General features: G+C 37.9%; 1 protein-coding gene across 1 annotated transcript in view; it reads right to left on the bottom strand.

Moving 5' to 3' along the window:
- The window catches only part of LOC106069984 (deoxyribonuclease-1-like), an 8,909-nt gene extending 6,602 nt beyond the window's left edge, over positions 1 to 2,307 (bottom strand). The window contains exon 1 of the mRNA XM_013229773.2: positions 2,177 to 2,307. The gene's annotated coding sequence lies outside the window, so the exon portion shown is untranslated. The remainder of the gene's footprint in view (positions 1 to 2,176) is intronic.
- Positions 2,308 to 10,494: the final 8,187 nt, after the last annotated feature.

Below are 10,494 nucleotides of genomic sequence, written 5' to 3'. Positions count from 1 at the left end.
TTATAACCTTGTTTTTTTTTTTTTAAATTGTCTCTTGTAAGGTAAAAAGAAATTCAGCTTGATCCGAGATTGGATGTTGGAGCAATAACGTTAACAAACTTTGTACCTATCACATGTTACTTTTGTTGAAGATATTTTTTCAGAAATGTTTTCAGCCCACACATAGACGGTGTTATGATAGATAGAAATAAGTTGCGTTGGTCCATGTTGCTTCAAGTTGGCAGTTGTTTGATGGCGTCTGATGACCCGCTTGTCAGGCAACAATATGTGGAGCAAGGTGTCACAAAGAGAAGGTAATTATTATTCGCACGATGCAGAGATGTGGTGATAGAGAGTTATCTTCCCATCTGACTAGCTAGTTTTGTTTTTTTCAATTTAACTCACATAAGCCTAGGGTAGCCCAATGTAGGCAAACCTAACAGTGGTTCTAAAACTTGATTAAAAAAAAATAAATTAGGCGATTGCCTTTTCTACTGAATTGATCTTTTTGGTTTAATCATATTTATATAGTACTAATAGCTGTATAAGTTCCCCTTTCAGATCTTACGATCTATAGGGCAGATGATGTAAAGGTTATCAGTTTCTGTGGCCCACGGTTAACGAGGATGTCATGTGACCAGCACAACGACCAACCGCCTTTACTTTTCCCCAACTAATTTCAGGTACCCATTAGAACTGGGTGGACTCAGAGGCGACCAAATATCCCTCGGTTCGGAAGGCAAGCGCTCTACCGCTCAGCCACCGCGCCTCCTATACATCATGCCAGGCAACTTATAATCTTCATCTCTGAAGGGACGTCCAAATGAAAAAAAAAGATGTATGCCTTAAGTAGTTCAAAGGGACTGATCGTCTGATCTTTAAAATGTACATCAAAACATTTTTTTTGTGTACGCCTCTGTGTACACAACCGTCACGAGACTTCGCATTGCAGCAAGAGCCCAGGGTACGATTTAATTGGAAATTTATTATATTCTACGTGCCGACCCGCGGCAAACATACAATCAAACTATAGACAAACACTGGAGACGCGGGAGCTAAATGGTAAACAAATGCTGGGGACGCGGGAGCTAAATGGTAAACAAATGCTGGGGACGCGGGAGCTAAATGGTAAACAAATGCTGGGGACGCGGGAGCTAAATGGTAAACAAATGCTGGGGACGCGGGAGCTAAATGGTAAACAAATGCTGGGGACGCGGGAGCTAAATGGTAAACAAATGCCGGGGACGCGGGAGCTAAATGGTAAACAAAAGCTGGAGACGCGGGAGCTAAATGGTAAACATATGCTGGAGACGCGGGAGCTAAATGGTAAACAAATGCTGGAGACGCGGGAGCTAAATGGTAAACAAATGCTGAAGACGCGGGAGCTAAATGGTAAACAAATGCTGGAGACGCGGGAGCTAAATGGTAAAGACTGGGATTTTTAATTTCGGGATCTTTAGGGCGCCTCTGAGTCCACCCAGCTCGTTGTGCTGGCTACATGACACCATCGTTAACCGTGAGCCACAGAATCAGGCGATCTTCGCATCATCGGCCGTGTGGATCGCAACGTCTGAAAGGGGGAACTTTTTTTTATCTAAACAAATGCAAATATAGTTTAAAATAGAAGTAGTAGATAGTTCTTCCGATCAGTACTCTGTGATAGGTTTAATAAGTTGAGCAATAATTGTCACAATAATAATTGAGGTTGCCGTCACTGTGGTGGCAACACCATTCACTCATGAACCGATGTCTCAAATAGGCCAGTGGTCTTTCTTTTTACCGTGACTATAATACTAAGGCTTACCTTCGAGCTCGAAGATAAATGAGGCAGTATTTACTGTGGCTACGTAGCCCCAGCTGCAACCTACATATTTGCCACATCTAGCAACTATTTATCATTACTAAGCAGTCTTGACTGCTTGAAAAGGGTCCCCTTGCTCATGTATCTGTGCATGTTTATTGTGCCAGCAGAAGTATACACCAATACAGTAGGACAAATATAAAGTTTTAATCTTTTCTCTATATGTGTATTACACTCCAATCTGCACTGGTACCGATTTTAGCACTATATCTGTTTCATTAGTGGATTACGTACTTACAATAACCATAAACTCTACGCTAATATATACATGTATAAATATATGCCTTAAAATATTATAAATACAATAACAATATAAACAAATTAAACTCTACTTACTGTCTGCTTTTTGAGAGTCTGTGCGGTCCCACCGCATCTTGTTAAGTTTAAATTTCCACTTTAGTTTTACCTCCCTTTGGAGCTGACGTGTTGTTTAAAAGGTTCCCCGCGTCACAGACTTAAAATAGATGCTCTATATTTAGTCTAGCTTGACGTCAGAGCTAGACTTTTTTTTTTTTTTTTTTTGTAAAGCGTGAAGATAGTAAGGGGAATTCCGCCCGGGCTTTCACAACTGCTAATTATACATTCAAACAGAAGGGGAGAGCTGGACTAACTCAAACTGAATAATCGCCTCTCTAGAGTTTAGAAGGGCTGTGAGGGCGCTGATTTTTTTAAATTACAAAGCTTATATCAACTCACTTTGTCTGTCTGTCTGGTCAAAAGTTTCAACACGTCATTTCTCCCACAGCCATTCTTGGATTAAGTTGAAACTTCCCACAACCATTCATATGAGCAGAGGCTTAAAGAAACTTAAAATTTCCAACAAAATATCTTTGCAAAACAGGATTTTGCAACTTACAATATAGAAAAGTAGATTTGACACAGAAGATGACCTTCGTTATGATCTGGCAAAGACTGCTTTAGAATTCCAGATCTGGTGAAACAGAAAGAAGCTTAACCTTCCCAAATGACATTGTCATGTTCTGCACAGACTGTCGCCACAAAGTCGTAGCCATGTAGGATTTAGCCTCTGTAGCTACTCTCTCTGCACGATCATGCTTTTCAAATTGCAAATGAGAACATGAATATGGTGAATACTTCATTGAAAGTAAATATTCAATTTAATATCGGTAATTATTCATTTTATTTTACATCGAAAAAAGGCAATAACTTTCCATTACTGATATATATATATATATATATATATATATATATATATATATATATATATATATATATATATATATGTAAGTGTGGAGTTCTTCCCCTCCGATAAACTTTAATAAAAATGATTTTTTTTGTATTTTGCTTGTTTAAAATGTCTTATTAACCTTTAAAACATTAACGCATAGAAAGAAAGAAGGGAAAAAATCACAACAAAGTGTAGAGTGGCCACTTACGTCTTTCGACAAAGAGTTTTCAACCTTAAGTTTATTGTTTTTGTTTAACTCCCTTGTGTCTATAAGATTAGAGCAGTGGTGTCCAACATCATACTGCCTTGAGGCCTGTTCGTTCACTTCTGATGCTACTACTTTAATGCCCGGTCTATACTTGTAGCTCCAAACAGCAAAATAAAAAACTCGAGTCTAATGGAACTGAACCTCTGGATTGTTTTGTAGTCCGGATAGCAACGCATCACACGCCGGAACTGGCCCGCGAGCTGTAGTTTTTGCATCACTCGAGTGTAGGGTAGCCCTAGAGCAGGGTCAAGGACCACTTGTGAAAAGCAACATTGAGGTAAAAACATACGTCTTGTGTGGGCTGACATGAGTTACTTGTTACAGTAAAATTAAAACAAAAAGTATTTGCAAAATCGCGTGCATTTGAGAAATAATTATTACATGGTGACCAGAGGCGGTCTTAGGGGGCGGCAACCGTACCCAGGCCCCCGCGGCCGATGGATCCCTAGGACAGCAGAAATTGATATGATCTAGTTTGTTGATATTTCGTGCAAAATGTTTTTGAATCATTAGTTACGTTGTTTAATCAGTATTTGAGGACAGAGGACACAATCTTACAATCAAAACCTTGTTTAAATGTATGAAACAGGTGTAACCAAAGAATTTTTTTTTTTTTTTTGAATTGTATTTTTGGTCTCAAAAATTTATTTTGATTTTTACTTATTCATAATGTTAAAAACCAATCTGAATGTATATTTTTAAGCATATGAATAAAAAAGAATATACAAAATTTTACACCGAAGCCGCATATTTTTCAAATAAAGCTTTTAACACATACATGGCCACTCCTAAAAAGTTCTATCAAGCAGCAAAGCCAGTTAATATCTACATTAGATCAGCCTCAGGGACGTAGGAGGCAAGAATATAAGTCATTCGACTTGTGGTACAGTACCTTCTTAACGTATCAAGTGGTCGGTCGAACTAACAATACAACAGCATCCCTTTTGACATGAGCACATGTCTTCTTGAAACTGTAAGGTACAGTTGAGCCTTCGCCTCTTGGAACTCTAAGCCACCAAAAGTGAACAAGAGCTCCCTTTCACGGCCTGAATGAGAACAGTGTACACCGGGACCCCTGCCATTTTCCTTTTCTATACCAGGCTAACCGTGCAGGACACGCCAGTTATGTAACGGCCCCTTGAGGAACGGCGCCTGGATTGTGACAAGGTTGTGGGAGCTTTTTAACAACTCCGCGCAGTGCAATGAGGATGCCTCGCACCCCCTTAGGCACCCCCACGGGAGTCTTGTTTTGCTACCCTTTAGCCTAATCGTTTCCTCCTACGATCGTTTCCACCCGGGCGCCACTATGATGCAGGGTAGTGGTAGCATGCCTGGGTGAGCACGAGTCTACTTTTTGTATCGACCGAGATAGGGTTGTAGTTGTTAATAGTTTGTAGTTTATAGTTTGTTATTCTTTCTGAAAATATTGACGCCTGCCTTTTTACCTGCATAAGCGGACACTTTTCGGGACCAGCCATTGTTTCGTATAGAAAACAAACAGTTGACCTTGTTTAAATGTATGAAACAGGTGTAACCAAAGCATAGTTTTTTTTTAATGTGTTTTTGGTCTCAAAAATGTATTTTGATTTTTACTTATTCACAATGTTAAAAACCAATATGAATATGCATTTTCAAACATATGAATAAATGGCATTAAGAAGTTGTTATTATTCCGAATGCCAAATTTCTTCGTGTAAAGCTTTTAACAAATATATTTCTTAAAAAGATTTATGTAAATTGAATTTGTCTACTCCAAGAACATGATGGAAATCCTGGAATATGTTACGAAAGTATTTCCTTCATAAAATTTGTTTTTATAAAATATATCTTTGTATTATTATTAATATATAATAATATGTTATGAGTTTTCTTTAATACAAAATAAAAAAATATTTAACTCTTAAAGTGCTGAGCTGTTTTATACTGAGTGTATTCAAAATGGAATTACAATTCTGATGTTTAGAGGCTAAACTGCGACACGCGTTATAAGGGTTAAAAAAAAAAGTAACAATAAGAACGACGAACAAAAGTAATATACACACTTGGCTGTGTTTAGTACACCATTCCGAGTCTTCTCCTAAAATTGTAGATCTACAGAAGAAAAGACATATGTTCAGAATTTATCTTATAAAAATTATTGAACGCTCTTTACACTATGAGAAGGCGTGGTGGCTGAGCGGTAAAGCGCTTGGCTACTGAACCGAGGTCTGGGGTTCGAATCCTGGTGAAGACTGGAGTTTTTAATTTAAGGATCTTAGGGCGTCTCTGATGTTAGTTGGGGAAAAGTAAAGGCGGTTGGTCGCTATGCTGGCCACATGACACCCACAGAATCAGATGAGCTTTACTTCATCTACCCTATAGATCGCAAGGTCTGAAAGGAGAACTTTGCTTCTTTTTTACACTATGAGATTGATTTTTTAAAAACATTTTGTATACACCTAAATAAAGTAATGCTGTTTTAAGAATTAATAATACAGTTCAAGAACACTAAACACCCCAAAACAGGACACTTTAAATAATAAACTTATAATATTACACATATTACATTCATGAGATATGATAGGCTAATATAAGAGACCCTTGTCTAGAGAAAGAAAAATAAAAGAAAAGAAAATCCTAAAAAACAAAATAAAAAACAAAGCTTATCTAAGGGGAAGAACCACAAAACTTTCTAGCACATATATCTCACTACTGTATTGATAAGCTCTCGTGTTTCTATATAAAACATAATTAATTTATTAAAACTGATTAACTAACTATGTAATTGGTTAATTATTTTTAGGCACAACAAATATTCGTGTAACGTTTCATTTGGTCCGAGTATGGGTGCGGAAGGAGTTGGGTGTAGTAAATATTATACCAGACAGACAGAAAGAGTTTATATTTGCTTTGTAAAAAGTAACAAGTAACAAGTATTTTAAATGTAGTAGGAAAATAACATGGTCTGGAGTCTAGCGAGTACATTACTGCAGACAACAAAAGGGACATAGCTCTGTTTTTTTTTTGCATTCTAGTATTTATTTTTGTTATGTCCCCTGCGCCCTAAAAAACAACAACAACAACAAAATTGTATTAATCATAGAAATAAATAAATATAAACTGGCCGATAAAAGAGTTATATGAAACGAAAATTTGTGACTGGCAATTTTGTGTACTTTATTATACCTCATTTATGAGCAGTATAAAAGTTAAGTATTCATATCTATTTCAGCCATAACCTATATAAGTATTACAATATTTTCACTTATGTTTTTTTTTTTTAAATCTTTAAGACTGAGGTTCTTTCAACTTTTCAGAATTCGGAAATCCGACAACAATAGATGTACATGTTTTCAAGCTACATGAAGTTACTTCCTTCGGCCAGTCTCTATTTATGTATGTCTATGGTATTAATCTTGTGGTCCTTAGCTATGGGTAGAATAGTTGGTAGAACGCAACTGGCTATAAAAGAAACACAGCAACACACACATGTGGCGAGGTTTTTAATATTTTAAAAGATTATGGTTCGTTAGCTCTAGGGGAAGTTAATTTTGAGTTTTCCCCAGCCCACAAAAGAAATTTTATTTAACAGGCACACTACGAGCCAACAATGAGAACAAATGAACAAAATATATACTCAAGATGTGAATAATTTAATAAAAAAAAAATAGTTTGGGTAATGGGTTGACAATGGGAGATAGTTTGATGGATTGATTTCATCACAGATTGCTTTTAGAGGAGTGGATAAGTGTCTCTATTTCTGTTTCTTATCTTTTCACTGCTGGTTGGTTGACCGCTGGACTTATCAGCATAGTAGATGCAGGATAGACTCGGGGCCGATCTTCTGTAACTTGTAGATGGATGAGGTTGACTCATAGAAGCTAGTCGTCTGCAGCGAAAGGTGGGAAGGGTGTTCTCTAGGCTGTCGGCAGTGGGCAGTAGGCGCTCAACACTTGCCAAGTCTCTTGGCTCTGGACCGTAGGCAATGGATAGTGGGCACTGGGCTTTTAGGCCGTTTGTAGTGGGCACTACAGAGAGTAGGGGGGAGTTCTGGCGTTGTCGGCTGAGGTTTTGTGACGCTGTAGACCTAGTCTATGCTGAATATCTAACATGTGTAGACAGTACAGGTCTAGTGGTGATAAAAGCTGCACGTTTTGTGTGTTTAATATTGCCCCACAAATAACAACCAGGCACGGCTGTTTAAAATGTACAGGCGACTTATAAGATAGAAACTAAGTTTTAGCTTTGCCTGCTTACTGGAGAAATTTGTTTGGCGGGTGTGAGCTAGTGAGTTTGACCCTACTCTTATAGAGATTGGGCCTAAAACTTATTAGCGTAGCCACTAATGCCGGATCCAATAGATTTTGGGTATTTTAAACCTTAATTTAAATCAGCCTTGATGTCGGACCCAATAATATTAACGCTTTCTAAATTTCTAACTTTCCCTGCGTCCAGTAGAATTTAACCTTAAGTTTTTTAAAGTTACCCAAAAGGGCCCAATCTAAACTTGTGACCAGGTTAGGAGTAAATAAGGTGGTAATTTGGAAAGTTATCTTTTCCCTAGTAACTACCTGGAAAGAGAAGATGTCACTAACTGACTTTATTGTTAAGTCGACGTTATTCTTTTTATGGGCGGACGTGTCCTGCTTGAGCAGGGGGGGGGGGGTTGCAGATATTATTATTATAGCTTTTATATAGCGCTACTTTCATGCTTTTAGCATGCTCAGAGCGCTTTGGTCCAATCTCATTTGTGGGCCAGTGGGGCGCGGGGGTATCTAGGAGTTGGTTTTCCGTGTTGCCTTTTGGCGCTCAGTAAACGCAACTCTGCCCGAGTCGGGTGTCGAACCTCGAGCCAGTGGCGTAGCATCCATGACGCGAAGGGTTTCAATGAACCCGGGCCCATGACCATTAGGAGCCCACTGCGTCTGGGCTCATGACTCTTGACTAGTTGAGAAGTTTGGGGTGACACCAAAGTGAAAAAATAAATGCACTTTTGTAAAAACCGATAAAAAATAGAATTTAAAAGTTCTTTCAAAATATCCTGAACTTTGTCCCAGAATTTATATAAACTTAAAAAGCAGTGTTTTAAGCTTTAATGTAAGGATTTGCTTTCCATCAGGTTTAGTGAATTGTAATGGGGGCTAACCCTAATCGTGCGTTTGAGGTGACAATCGTCTCCATATTGTCCCATTCTTTTTTTTTCTTGTCTGTTTATAGTTATACACTTATGGGTAGTACAGGAATGGTGGGCGATAGAGAGAGTTTGGTTAAGAAGTATGGATAGTCCCGATTATCACTAATTAAAATTTCGATACAGCTGCAAATTATTCAATTTTTTGAAAGCTTATTATGTTTTTTATTTGTTTTGTATTTAAAGTATGTAAAGTGGACTTTTGTACATTGAAAAACTAATACATTCCTAATTACCTAGTTACTTGTTGGCAAGGTAATCTCTTCAGTACTAAATAACCAGAATTACCATTTATATTTCTTGGAATCCTTAGGCCAGAGGTCGGCAACCTTTTGAGTTGAAAGAGCCAAAAATTACAATTTACCAAATTTTAAAGTTTTTAAAGAGCCACACATTTTTCAATAAATAGCATAAATAATTCCCTAACTATAGAGTGAACAAAACAAAAAAACTATTAATTCATATATATACGTGTTTTTCACAACAAATTAGGTTTACAAAGTTTGGATACATTTGGCTCATAACTTATTTTTAGTTTCAAACACAACTCGAGTGTTAGTTGGCTTGTTACTTTATATTTATAAAAAATAAACACTTGCTCGCACGAATATGTCAATCCAAAGATTGTCAGTGCTTCAAATGCCAACTTCACCTCACTGTAGCATTATGGAAGATTATTCCATGCGTCGAATATAGGCTAAGTGCCTCAGCTCGAGACATTTCTTTTAAAGTTGTCACTTTTGTTGTGTAACGTACATACACTTCTGGACCTCCAACTTTTCCAACTTGCTTCTAGACTGTACATTTTCCAACCCACAAAGCTTTACTTTTAAAATCGATCAATTGCATTTCTAGAGATCCAGTATCAATTTCAAATTACTCAATGTGGATTTGGTTATTAGTTGTGTTGAGAGGCTTTACCAGGACTGTTCGAATGGTTTTGTTGGTTTTGAATTGCTCAAATCTGTCAAGAAATTCATCTTGATTCTTTTGTTACTGTGCTGAAGCAATTCATGTCACTTATTTTATCGCGATACTGATTTAAACATTTTGCTCCGTAGAATCATTGTTGCTTCTTTATTTGTTCCTGTCATACTTCTGGCTCCACCAATTGCTGTTTAAACGTTTCTATTTAACTCGATCTTAATGTGTTCAAGGCATTTTTGCACGGCATTCGCTCTATCGTCCTCGCTAGTTTGTCATGAGAATAGCATTCCTAGAAGATCTTCTTTTGGACCTTGGGAAGACATATACCTGACAAAATGGGCAACTTGTGCCGTGTCTTTAATGTCGCAAGACTAGCAAGTGATAAGGCAGAAGAAAGTTAAATATCTTCCACCTGCAACTATGTTACATTTGAAAATATTTTAGCTATTCTATCTTGTACTGTTTTTTAAAATCACGAAGCAGTTCTTCAGACGCATGTAGGAAGCAGTCTTTGACATACTCACCATCTGAAAATGGTTTGCCTTTTTGTGCAATTTCTATTGGTACCTCAAATCTTGCCAGACTAGCATTACTTGTAGATTGCTTCTAACTTTGAGAAGGTAATCGCTTCTAACTCATTTACTTGAGACAACAAACTGTACGTCACAGTCAAAGCACGAGGTGAAGATGCGTTTCGACTTGCGTCGAATTAAACCTACATAGAAACACCCGACGACTGCGTCCTTCAAGAGCTTCTGACGACAGTGACGACGCGTGAAATGGGGGGGGGGGGGCTGTAAGGCTGCCTAATCCTCGTTAAACGATGTTTCGATAAAATAAATAATATTTGCGTATGGAACTAAAGAGCCGCAGCTTCACACCCAAAGAGCCGCATGTGGCTCGCGAGCCGCAGGTTGCCGACCACGGCCTTAGGCTTCCATATGAAATGAATGACAGATCCTTCCGAAAGAATCCCAAAAACTTCGTTTGTCTACAGCAAAGGACAATGGAACACCCAGTGATCGTCAAGTGTGGACAGTTTATGAACAATTTTAACGTGAACTGTTGTGTGAACCGTAAACTTATGTTAGTGTCTTATG

The sequence above is a fragment of the Biomphalaria glabrata genome, chromosome 16, assembly GCF_947242115.1.
Source record: "Biomphalaria glabrata chromosome 16, xgBioGlab47.1, whole genome shotgun sequence".
Taxonomy (NCBI): Eukaryota; Metazoa; Mollusca; class Gastropoda; family Planorbidae; genus Biomphalaria; species Biomphalaria glabrata.
The sequence above is the reverse complement of the archived record's forward strand: the minus strand, read 5'-3'. Positions and strand labels throughout refer to the sequence as shown.